Source organism: Cervus elaphus, chromosome 17, assembly GCF_910594005.1.
Source record: "Cervus elaphus chromosome 17, mCerEla1.1, whole genome shotgun sequence".
In the NCBI taxonomy this organism is placed as follows: Eukaryota; Metazoa; Chordata; class Mammalia; order Artiodactyla; family Cervidae; genus Cervus; species Cervus elaphus.
Genome location: NC_057831.1, coordinates 38,605,950 through 38,618,825, shown reverse-complemented (window position 1 = coordinate 38,618,825; position 12,876 = coordinate 38,605,950).

Genomic DNA, 12,876 nt, shown 5'->3' with positions numbered 1-12,876 from the left:
TGAAGCGAGAAAGTTCAAAATAATGTAGAAAGCCACATAGGAAATAAATCTGAAGACCGAAGATAAGCAGCTGAATTGGTGGGCAAGAGCCAGGTAGGAATCTCTGAGAAGATGCAGCTAGCATCACAGTTTCTTTGTTTCAGAAAAGTCAGCATGGGACCAAAAAGCATCAGCAGAGAGAGGTGTGGGGTGCACAAAATCTTAATAAATACAAAGAAAAGAAAACTACTATGCTAGAGCTACCAAATTAGCTTGATGGAGCCTTCCCAGTATAGAAGGGACTGCAATACCCATCAGAATATGTAGTGCTAATAACTCATCTTTCAGTAACATTGTCTGTCAATATGACAGAACTACACAGATTATCTGGTCTCATATTTTGAGTTCCTACCTTCAGCATAGCCCCACTGTGCTTGTTCCCTGAACAAATGTAAGAAGAGGACTTGAAAAACAAGAGCATAGTCATAGACTATTCTAGCCTTTTTGGCATTAATTTCACCTTTGGTAAAGCACAGTGATTTTCCCTTCGGGAACCACCATCTGGTTGGGAAAGAATTCACCCTCTGATTTAAGGGAGGTGTAATACGCAGCCTGAGAAAATGAGTATATCCTATTCCCCTGGCCTGAGAGATGGATTCAAAGCTGGATACCTAATTCAAGTTGAACATTGAAAATTTTAACAGGGATCTCTTGTGAAATTATTGAGAATAAAACATTTTCTTTTTGTTGCTATGCTAGACTGAAAGAATTTACGTCTAGAATTGGTCAGGATATCTTGCCACCATGAGAGAAAAACCTGCCTAAGAGAAAAATGGGGAAAAAACTATTTCACCTTCTAAGTTCGACAATACTCGATGCCAGTTCCCCTTGACTTTCAGTTATGTGGACAATCAACTAGCTGAGGCTCTCAGGTGAATTTGAGCAAAGGTAGAAACACTGTGGCTCCTTCAGATTGTCATTCACACTCTGAATCAAATTGACCGTGGAACTATACTGCAAAATGGCTTTGACATTACTCTCAGCTTGATTAAACTTTAGAAATGTTTCTTCCTTACTGCAGGCCCCTGATTTCCCTTTTCTTAGAACATTATTTTTAAAAAAAAACTTACCATTGTAAATTCTTCCTCTACACTTTTGAGATGTAAATCACCTTTAAGTCTCTTATTAGTTTTATAACCCAGATATATCTTTCTCAAGGACCTAGGAGTCATATCTTTGAAATAAAATTATCAAGAAAGATAATCCCCAATCTACCAGTCTCTTTGAGAACTTGATCATCTAACTTTGATAAGTATCAATTATCAAATGCAGATGACTCAATCACATTGACCAATTCTCCCGCACGAACATCATCTACTAATTTTACATTAGCTCACCCCAGAATGTAAAAACTCTCCTGCCTTTTATTTCAGTGGAGTTGAGTTCAATTTCTCTCTCCTGTTGCAACAGTCTTGCGTAAGACTCTATTGCCTGTTTACTTCTGATGCAGTATTTGACACTATCATATGTTGGGGCTTCTTTTTATGTAAGAAAATACATTCCTTTATTTAACACAGCTGAGTCACATTTTTCTGTTATTTGCAGCCAAAATTAATTGATGCAAAGATTATTTTCTTCCCTAAATGATACAATTTTAAAGAATTTTGAGCTCGTAACCATCTTTTTTGCTTAATTCTTTTATTTCTATCCCCTATGGCCTCAGAGTACCTTCCTAAATTGGACTTCTTACATTATCTTGCTCATTTGTCAATGTTTTCTCCCATACCAGAGTCATATGACATATATTTATCCTGATTACTAAAATAAAATGTTTTGGCATTGCCTCGACTCCCTTGAATTCTTCTATTGTTCCTTTACTCCCAAAAGAAGAGACGAACAAGAAAGAGGAGGGGAAAGGAAGGAAAAGGAGAGGAGAAAGAAGAGAAGGAAGTTGTGAAGGCAAAGGAGGAGTGACAAGAGAGAGTGGGAGAATACTCATTGTACGTCAACAGAGCAGCAGTATGATCTCCCATAGTCTCAGAGGAAAGAAGAGACTTCTACTCGAAGATGAATTATGTCCCTGTGTAAGGTAAGGGGCAGATACAGAGGACTGTCTCCAAGTTGGCTACAGATGAGGGAACTAATGAAGCAAGAGCAAGGCATTCTAAGAGGTACATTTGTAAATAACCACATCCTGAAGACATTATTCAAGACCACTGGTATCTGAATTGTGGCTGAGCCCAGCTCCACATCCATGGTTGCTCAACCTATCTTTGCCCCACATCTCCCACATGTTGCTCTTCACATGTTTGTAACCTTGACCACCCTCCTCCACTCTCTAGGTAACTGACACTTTTTCACATTAAGGATGTAACATTTGTCATGTGAAAAAGGTTCACTTCCCTTCCTCTTACCTCCTAATGTGTGCCTCTGTATTTCCTTTCCTAGAATGAGCTCAAAAATAGCACTTTTCCTTCAAGAGGTCTAAACCTAACAAAATGTGCTTGCAGCTACTGCGTTTTCTATTGGTTTTATGGGCGGGGGGAAAGTCTCCTTTGATCAAAAATGTATCTCTAATATAGAGATTAAAATTGCAAAAATCTCTCTCCATGTAGCTATCTTATCCAAAACAAATAACTTCTGGGATAATATTTAACAGAAAGTATATTTAAAAATTGATTTAAAGAAATGGAATCCACCTTGGGAAATTACACCCATCTCCTGCCAGCCTTTTCAGTATTACTTCATCTCACATTCACAATGTGACAAGGTCTCAGCAGACATTCTCAGTGATGTGATCATAACTGAAGTGACACTAGATAAAGAGTCTAGACTTCAGTTGGGCCTTGAAGTGTGAAAAAGGCAGGGTAAGGGTGAGGAAGCAGGGGAAGGAAGTGAAGAATAGCTTTGGAGAGCACAAAGGTCTTGAAGCAGAATGAAGTCCACATTGTAAATTTTGTGATTGGACCTGGAGCTAAGCCTGTCAGGAAACAGAGAAAGTAGAACTCAGATACCAAGGCAGAGTCAGGATTCATTTCTACAAGAATCTATTGAACTCCTGCTATGTAACAAGCTGCCTATTAGTCACTAAGGTTATAAAATGTATCAGTCACGGCTTCTAGCTCAGAACCTCATTATAGATTCCGGTAGAAATGGGTTTTTTCACTGTTCACAAAAAAACTTTCATATACATTATATTTGACTTTCCCAATATTCCTAGAAGAGAGGCAGAGTAGGTATTAACATCTCTGCTTCACAAGCAAATAAACGGAGGTGTAGAGAAATTGAAAGATTTGCCCAAACTAGGAAGCAGCAAAGCTGAACTACAAGCTCAGGTCTTCTGACCTCAAATCTGATCTTATTTTTTGGATTTTACATGATATTGTGTTTACAAAGCCTTTACCACTAGACTAATGTCCCCCAAACAATAGCTTATAAGCCATCATTTAGTCAGTCCAATGTTCCAAATATAATGTGGAAGGCATTTATTCATGAAGCATATGAACAAAAGCAGATCTTACTCATAATGTTCATCCTACCAATAAGAGAGAAATAGATGATTATACCACCTTACTAGGAACAATTTATTCCCAAAGCACTCTCAAATGTATCAATATTTGGTTCAATGAATTTATATGAGAGGCTCAGCATAAATTATTATCTCTGTAGTATAGATGAAGAAACCAAGACAAACAGAGGGCTTTTTTGCCAAAAGTCACTCATTTAATTAATTACACTAAACAAGGACCTAAGGCCTAGATATACCTATTTTCAGTCTAAAGCTCGGCTGGCTAAAACTCTCTGCTAAAAGGAGGAAGAGCAATTCATACAAGAGTGGGTGACCTGAAACATTTAATTCTCTAAGTGTTAGTTTTTTTCATCAAATGGGGACAATATTTGATGATTTCTTTTTAATAGTTACCTGAGTTCTTTTTCCCCCACTAAATTATAAGCTTTTAAGAGCAGGATACAAATCTCATTCAACTCTGTTTAACCCCAGTATCTAGTGAGTACCTTGTGCATAAAAGCACTACATGTCTGGTTAACGAGATGGATTGAACTTAACAGCAATGAAACATTCAGGTGCTCTGAATATTCATTTGTTTTGAAATACTATAAATAAAGAATAGTTCCAATAATATTAATTTAGGGGAATGAAAGATGGATTTAGGGATGGAAGAGTAAGCATTACCTAGCTTATTAATACTAAATTACTAATGACTGTAAAAATACTGTGGCTTAATAGAAATTCTTAAATCTTTTAAATTGTGTGGATATGAACTTGGGTTAATTTTTTGATCTTCAGTTTCTTCACCTGTGAAATGAGGGACACTATATTCCCAGAAGATCAAAATGACACAAGGTCACATTAATAAAGAAGATTTTAGACACAGGATACCAAGATTTACCGTTCACCACCCATTCCCTTTAGGATTTTGGCAATGAAAAACACACAACTAGCAAAATCTGTATAAACCTCCACAACACAATCCTTACAATGTCATTTGTATCCCATTCTCAGGCATGAGCAGGCATCCTCAGGAATTCAGGGACTACATATTCTAGACTACCACAACACACCAGCCTCAGGTCTCCTGAGATCTCCATTCAACTCTCCATATGTAACTGTGACATAAGTCTTCATCATAGGGATAAGTACCCCAGATCATTTACCATCACATCCTCATGCTATTCTAAATGACTCCCTTTTCGAAGTTGGACTAAAGGTCAGAGAAATGTTCATCTTGCTATCCGCTGCCTCATTGTAACTGTGTCTTCAGTCTTCCTTCTCAAAACCCAACTCCTTTGAAGAATATCTCTCCATTTTCCTATTTGATACTTGGCCACATGCTGTCCAGCCACTTCCCTTTATTGTTGACTTCAGCACCTGGTTTACTTTCTCCCTCTCTGTCCCTTACTTCTATCTTTACATTTGGAAACTTCAAAAACAATATAAATTATCTATTAAAAAAAGGTCCTGGTCAAGTTCTTTGACCTGATTCACTCTATTACCACATCCCACTTCAGCCATCCACTCCCATGTGTACATTCTCAACCATGTATTTACCAATGACTGCTCTCCCTCCATCAACTTAACATCAATACCCACTCTTCACACAACCCATTACGTATTTTGAACTCATCCTTTGTAGTAATTAACTCAAACTTTCCTTTTACCCCACTGGAACCTTGAATCATACCAAACTGGCAAAACCACAAGCCTACTTAGATCTTCTAGCTGTGTCTTCACCTGAGTGGCTAAAATTTTGGGGGGAAAATACATCATTACTAACCAAACTCACTTCAAATTTATGGATATGAGTCTCAAATGAACATTCAATATCGCCAGTGTCTGCTGTGCTCCTCTCATGAATTCAGTTCCCCCACTTTGCTGCATCACTTTTTTCTACCTTCTTTCTTCTCAAATCCCCAATATATCTCCCACTTTATTGTCTTGAAATGATTTGAAAATTTTTTTTTTCCAATTTTGGCTTCTCTATGCCTCATGTAGGATCCCAGTTCCCCAGACCAGGAATAGAACCCATGCCCCCTGCAGTGGAAATGCAGAGTCCCAATTGCTGGACCACCAAGAAGCTCCAGCTTGCAAATTTTTATAGAGTAGACAGACACTAACAAACAATTACCTTAATTTTTTGCTTCATTATTTCTACCTGGATCTGCCTCCTTTCCTGTTAAAATGAAGAAAACATCCCCACTCCTATTAAATCCCCGTCTCAGTGTGCTCTGGATCCCATCTCCTCTCACCATTTCCAAGTCCTTACTTCAATTATCTCCCATCTCTACAGCACTATTGCTTTCTTCTTTTACACTAGCTCATCCCCAGCAGAACACAAGTATGCCTTAAAATCGCCCATCAAAAAATTATTTTTACCCCACATTTCCTCTAACCTCTCTTCCATTATCTTGCTTCTCACAGCACAATTCTTTTTTGTTTTAAATTGAAATATAGTTTATTTAATGTTTCAGGTGTACAACAAAGTGACTGAGTTATACAGACACACATGCATGTTTTCTTTTTCAGATTCTTTTCCATTATATGTTATTACAAGATATTGAATACAGTTCCCTGGGCTATATGGTACGTCCTTGTTGTTTATATATTTCATATATAGCAGTGTGTATCTGTTAATTCAAAATTCCTAATTTATCCCTACCCACCCCTTCCCCTTTGTTTACCATGAGTTTGTTTTCTATGTCCAGCATAACACTTAAAAAGAGACATCTATATTCACTGTCTGGAGAAGGCAACGGCACCCCACTCCCGTACTCTTGCCTGGAAAATCCCATGAATGGAGGAGCCTGGTAGGCTGCAGTCCATGGGGTTGCTAAGAGTCGGACATGACTGAGCGACTTCACTTTCATGCATTGGAGAGGGAAATGGCAACCCTCTCCAGTATTCTTGCCTGGAGAATCCCAGGAAAGGGGGAGCCTGATGGGCTGCCGTCTATGGGGTCACACAGAGTCAGACACGACTGAAGTGACTTAGCAGCATACTCACCATCTCTACTTCCTCATCTATCATCTATTTCCTCCATAAAGTCTTATTCAAATCAGACTTTCATTCCTATGACTCCACTGAAATTACACTCCTCAAAGATTGTTATGACCAATATCTTACCACAAATCGATGGTCAATTCTCTGACCTCATCTTACTCAAATTCTCAGGAGAACTGGACACATTTGAACTCACTTTCTCTTGAACATTTCCTCCTCTAGACCAGAAGTTATGGACTACACATTGTGTTCCTCAAATCTATAAGTTGAAGCCCTATCCCCAATGGAACTGTGTTTGTAAATGAAGCCTTTAAGAAGGTAAGTAAATTTTTTTAAATTAGATAATAAAGATAGGGTTATAATCCTATAGGATTGGTGTCCTTATAAGAAGAGGAAAAGACTCCAGGAACATGTGCTCACTGAGAAAAGATCATGTGAAGAGACAGCAAAAAGGCAGTCATCTACAAGCCAAGGAGAAAGGCCTCAGAAGAAACTAAACCTTCCAACACCTTGATTTTAGACTTCTGGATTCAAGTACCGTGAAAAAGTGAATTTCTGTTGTTTAAGCTACCCAGCCTGTGGTATTTTGTCATGGCAGACCTAGCAAATAAATACACTAGATTATCTACTTGTGTGTGTATTCAAAATGAAAATTCTCTATACCAAAAAGCCATTTTTAAAAAAGATCCTCTACATGTGAATGATTTTCAAATTATTGTCTGTAGGCTCAACCTTTTCTGTGATCTCTAGAATCTCATATACAACTACCTTCAACTTCTCTATTTGAATATATAATAGAAATTTTAAGCATAATATGATTGAAACAGAGCAATTACTTATTTCCTAACATCTGCTCCCCTTCTAAGCCTTCCCTATCTTAGAATGTAATATGACTATCCACCAATCCACTTAGCCCAAGTCCAAGGAATATCTTTGAGTCCTTTTTCACTCACCACTCATTTATTGTTCAGTAGCAACACCACTGACTCATCTTCAAAAATATATCCAAAATCTGCCTACTTATCTTCATTCTTACTGCTAATCCAGCAAACGTGTTACACGGCCGAGATTACTGCATTAAGCTCTTCATTTTTTTTAAAGAGAAAAAAATATGTTGATTTGGGTCACTCACTAGGATCATTATAAATAATGCAATATAGTAATATAATAGCTGTTCTTAAGTACTTATTAGATTTATAAATATAAAAGATAACTGGCTTACTAGGCTTTCTCTTCAATTTCCATCATTTTGCCCTCTTATAATACATCTTCCACTTAGACACTAGACCTAGAGACCTTACAAAAGTATAACTGAGATCATACTACCCATGTGCTTAAATCTCTAAAAATGGTTTTTCATTACATTCCAAATTCATTACTATATTCTACAAGGTCCAAACTGGGTCCAACCAATCAGATGATATTGACCCATTTTCCTCTTCATAGGTAAGCCTTAATGGTTTTAAGCCTCTGTGATTAATGGAGGTCTCCAGTATCAAAATTTAACTTGGCCTATACTGCTGACTGATACAATACTTATTACTCTTAAATTTAACTAGTTTTTAAAATCTTCACAGTCATTTCTCTCCTGACTAGAATACAAACTCTTTCAGGGCAAGGACTGTCTATTCACTACTCCCTGTGCCTGGAACATTGTATGTCATTTAATAGCTAATCAAGCATTTGTTGAGTCTCTAGTTTATTAAGTTGTATTCAAGCATGTGGCTTTATCTTGATGCCAAAGTGATACTTCCTCCTTTCTGACCCAAACCTCAAGCTTTCAGAGCAGGTCCCATGTCCAATAAGGTTCACAGATGAAGAATACAGGCCTGCCTTACGCACTCTGCCATATTTAGGACAGAGAAAGCTAGTTTCACTCAGAAAGTCAGATACAGGCATTTACCTGGAAATACTGACTGGACTGAATAAGGATGGGAATTGGATGAAAATGAATATGATACACTTAGAGAGAGGAAGTAAAGGGGCAGGAAGGAAGGACAGAATGTCTTCTGCACCTCACCTCAAGGAGATAATGAAAGAGAAAGTGTGAGGCGTGGCTCTGGCTTTAGAGTCACATCGAGGCTACCAACTAGGGAGATAAGTCCCAATGAAGATCAGGCTGTGACTAAATGAATTAGAAGTTTCTCTTCTCTTGGAAAAAATAAGTAAAGTATTCCCTCCAATACTGCTCTATGAGGAGAGGGAAGAGATGCCTAAACATCTAGGGGCCACGGCCAAGCTGTACAGACTGCAAGAGAGAGGATCCACCTGCAACACCAAGGAACTGACTCAAAGCAGGTTTTCTCATGCCAACTGCCTCACTTTGGGGACTATAATGCCAGCAATGGAACTGTAGTCATCATAGACACTGTGGGGGGAAAAAATGAATGGATCCAAGATGAGAAGAAGGCTTTCTAAGTCAATTTAGATATTTCAATCTGCCTTGATTTATCAAGGAATGAGAAGACAAATAAATGTGAAAGGAGAGCTTTTATTTAGATTCCATTATAACTTCCCCTTTCTCTTTTGGACAAAATAAAAATCGATGAATAAAACAAAGCAAGGAAGTAAGCTCTTTCAGTACACTGAATATGGAAAAAATCCTTGGTAGCACCGCCCTCCCCCTTGAAAGTTGACATGCCATTTCAGAGTAAGCGTGCTTTGTTTAAGCTAGATTTGCATCTTAGTAGAAGCTTACAAGCATGTAACCTGTGAGGGGATGGTTGCCATGACAACATTAATGAGCCTGTCCTATGACCAGAGATATTGCAAAGAGAGAATATGTTTGTGTTCCCACTTATTATCATATTGGTCTCTGCTTTCTGGACAGGGAGAGCTGAAAAATCACTCTAACAGAGGGAAATGTTTATTAATGGTTTCATCGTAAGCCATTCAAACTTTGAATAAGTAAGAGGAAAATTTTACAGCATTAAAAAATAAATGAAAAAAGGTCAGCCTAAAAACCATTTAGATAAAAATGTGTTGTGTTTATAATGGGTTATTGCTATGAAATGATGCTGTTTTCTAACAAATAATAATGGTGTTGAATTTACAATTAGTCTAGCTTGGCCTGATATGTAGCCTTGTGCAGTCTTTCTCATTGAAGAGTTTCAAAGCCTTTTGTGTTTGAAAACTAAAACAGTAACCCTTCACAATCCCCTTACATAAACATTAAGTACTTAAGCATTAACACACATTATAGTTCTGTACCATACTAGCTCTTTAAATATAACATAGCTTTTCAGCCTCAGAATAAAAATCACCATGAATTATCCATATTTAATTTGAGAAAAGCCAGACTCAGAGAATCTGCATAGGTTTCTCCAGACTACACAGTGAGTAATCAGTACTTTGACGGCCACTCGGATACAAAAAGGCAGAGGTTTTTGACCTGTTACTTACTCCCTTACCATCAACACCCATGTGTTCAGTGATGTGTGAGCTTTCTGAAGGTATATATATATATATAATCAAAAGGACAGGAAAAGTCCCCACCCTCAGGAGTTTTTAATACAATCAGATGAGATTTATAATTTATTTTGGAAAAAATTGAGTCTTGAGAACAGAATTTATGACCCAGATCTGCCACTAAGTAACTGGATGTTCTTAGGCAGGACATATATTATTATTGTTCTTTAGGTTCCAAAAACTACTAATAATATTGGTATTATTATGTATAATAATATAATATATATAATTGGTATAATATCCATATTAGGTTCTAATAACTACTACTAATAATTTGCAACTAGTTGTTGTAAATGGCATTATTTCCTTCTTTTTTATGGCTGATTAGTATCATGATATCACTTAGATATATAAACTAAACAAGGAATACAGGAACTTCTCTGGTAGTCCAGTGATTAAGAGTCACGATTCCAGTGCAGGGAGTGAGGGTTCAAGCTCTAGTTTGAGAACCAAGATCCAGCATACCATATGGTACGGCCAAACCAAAACAAACAAAAAGCCCACAACAACAACAAAATTTTAGAGAAGGAAATGGCAACCCACTCCAGTATTCTTGCCTGGGAAATCCCATGGACAGAGAAGCCTGGTGGGCTACAGTCTATGGGGTCACAAAAAAGTCAGACATGACTTAGCAACTAAACAATAACCATAATCAGCTCTAAAACTGTATAAGGAGTATATTCCTTAATCATCAAGCAGATCTCTTTGCAGGATTTTTGGAGACATACACAAAAAAAAAATAAAAAACTTTTAAAGGGTACAAATGAACTTATCTGGAAAACAGAAATAGAGTTACAAATGAAGAAAACAAATTTATGGTTACCAGGGGGTAAGAGGAAGAGGGATAAACTGGAAGACTGGCATTGACATATACACACTAATATATATATAATAGATAACTAATAAGGACCTGTTATATAGCACAGAGAACTCTACTTAATACTCTGCAATAGTCTATATAGCAAAAAGAGTCTAAAAAACAGTGTGTGTGTGTGTGTGTGTGTGTGTGTGTGTGTACACACACATAACTGAGTCACTTTGCTGTATATCTGAAATTAACACAATGCTGTAAATCAAATATTTACTCCAATAAATTTTTTAAATTATTTTCTTTTAACTTTTCCAGTTATACTGGGGACTTTAGGCTGCCATTGGAAACCACATCCCACAGAGAAATAGAAATGTATTTTCATTCAAAATGAGCATGATGATCAACAAAAACCTACAGTATAGCATAGGGAATTCTGTTCAATACTCTGTAATGACATGAATGGGAAAAGACCTTGAAAAAGAATAGATAACCTGTATATGTGTAATTGAATCACTGTGCCATACATATGAAACTAACACAGCATTGTTAATCAACTATGCTCCAATATAAAATAAAAAATTTTAGATAAGCATGATGTTAAAGAATTCAACTTTAATCTATGGATGGGATGCTTAGCTTGGTATTTTCAGGAGTATCCCTCTGATCCCCTGAAATGCTTGGTAGAAATAATGTTTCTTATACCCTCCTCTACCCCTGTGGAACTGGTACTCTCAAGTGGATAATGTCTGCATTTTCCCAGAACATTTCAGATGATTCCCATGCTCTGTAATATCCACAAGATCACAATTACAAACATAGCACTCGACTATAACTGAACTAGGAAAACAGACCTTTTTGTTTGGTCTGTATGTACACAGTATTTTTCAGAGTTCCAAATACCCAATATTTTTAATGCCAGTTTAATTAATAAGAATAGGTAACAGTGCTGGACTGCTGTGTGTCATGTACTTTACTAAGCTCTTTATAGGAATTAACCTACTTGAGATTCATTACAACCCTACAAATTCTACAATTATTCCCAACTTCAAGAAAAGAAAATTGAGGAAAAGAGTAAATTGCACAGAGCTCAGTGATTCATTGTGAGAGCTGGGATATTAATCTAGGATATCATCTCACTGAGCATAATCTCAATCCCATCAATAGACTGCCTCTTGGAGTAAATATTGAATGAATCTAATTCTGTGACTTCATCTAGCTTTACACTACAAAACACATATCTCTAATACTTACTAAACAGTCTCACCATAATTTCCAAATTATGACATTATAGAATATTATGATTGACTGAATTCAAATTAGTAATACCATAGGAGCTTTCTTTAAAGATGGTCACTTAATTAAGACATTAGATAAAACAACGTTATTCCCTCCATAAACTGAGCTATCATCTATGGTACTTCACTCTTCACTATATCTATATATTAAAACTTTTCCTATCATTTGAATGGTATGCTTATCAGAAGTCAATTGTACTTATTTCCAATTTACAGATGTAATTGTTACTGTAGTTACATAATTTACTATTTACTAATATTTACTTTATTACTATTTACAAATATTTTCATGATATTTATATAAAATAAAAAAGTATGAATGTGAAAAGAGGCAAGTTAAAAAAATTGCTATTGAGAAAACTATAAAATAGTGGGGAGAAATTATCAAAATTCATAAGATTATAAATTCAAATTGTTTTAATCAGTATCTTTAGGTCCTTGGTCCACATAAAAGAGATGGGAAAACTCAGATGATGCTTGAAAATATCCCATCTGGCTTGGCTCTTTATCAGAAGTTTAGTGAATAGATGTTGTTTATGCATCATACATTTAATAAAAATGCTTAAAATGTAGGTTTATTTGTTTAAAATTTTCTGCTTTAAACAAATTCAAATGTCTGCCCAAATATCACCTTATCAGTAAAGACTTTACCTGACTACTTCATACAAAGTGGAAACCCCTTCCCTTCACTGGAACTCCCTATAACCTTTAGTTTGCTTCCCTTCAGGCCTTAACTTTTATCAATAAATCACTCTCCATATCCACATTTATTCACTCATGTTGTTTGATTTACAGTGCGCGTCCTG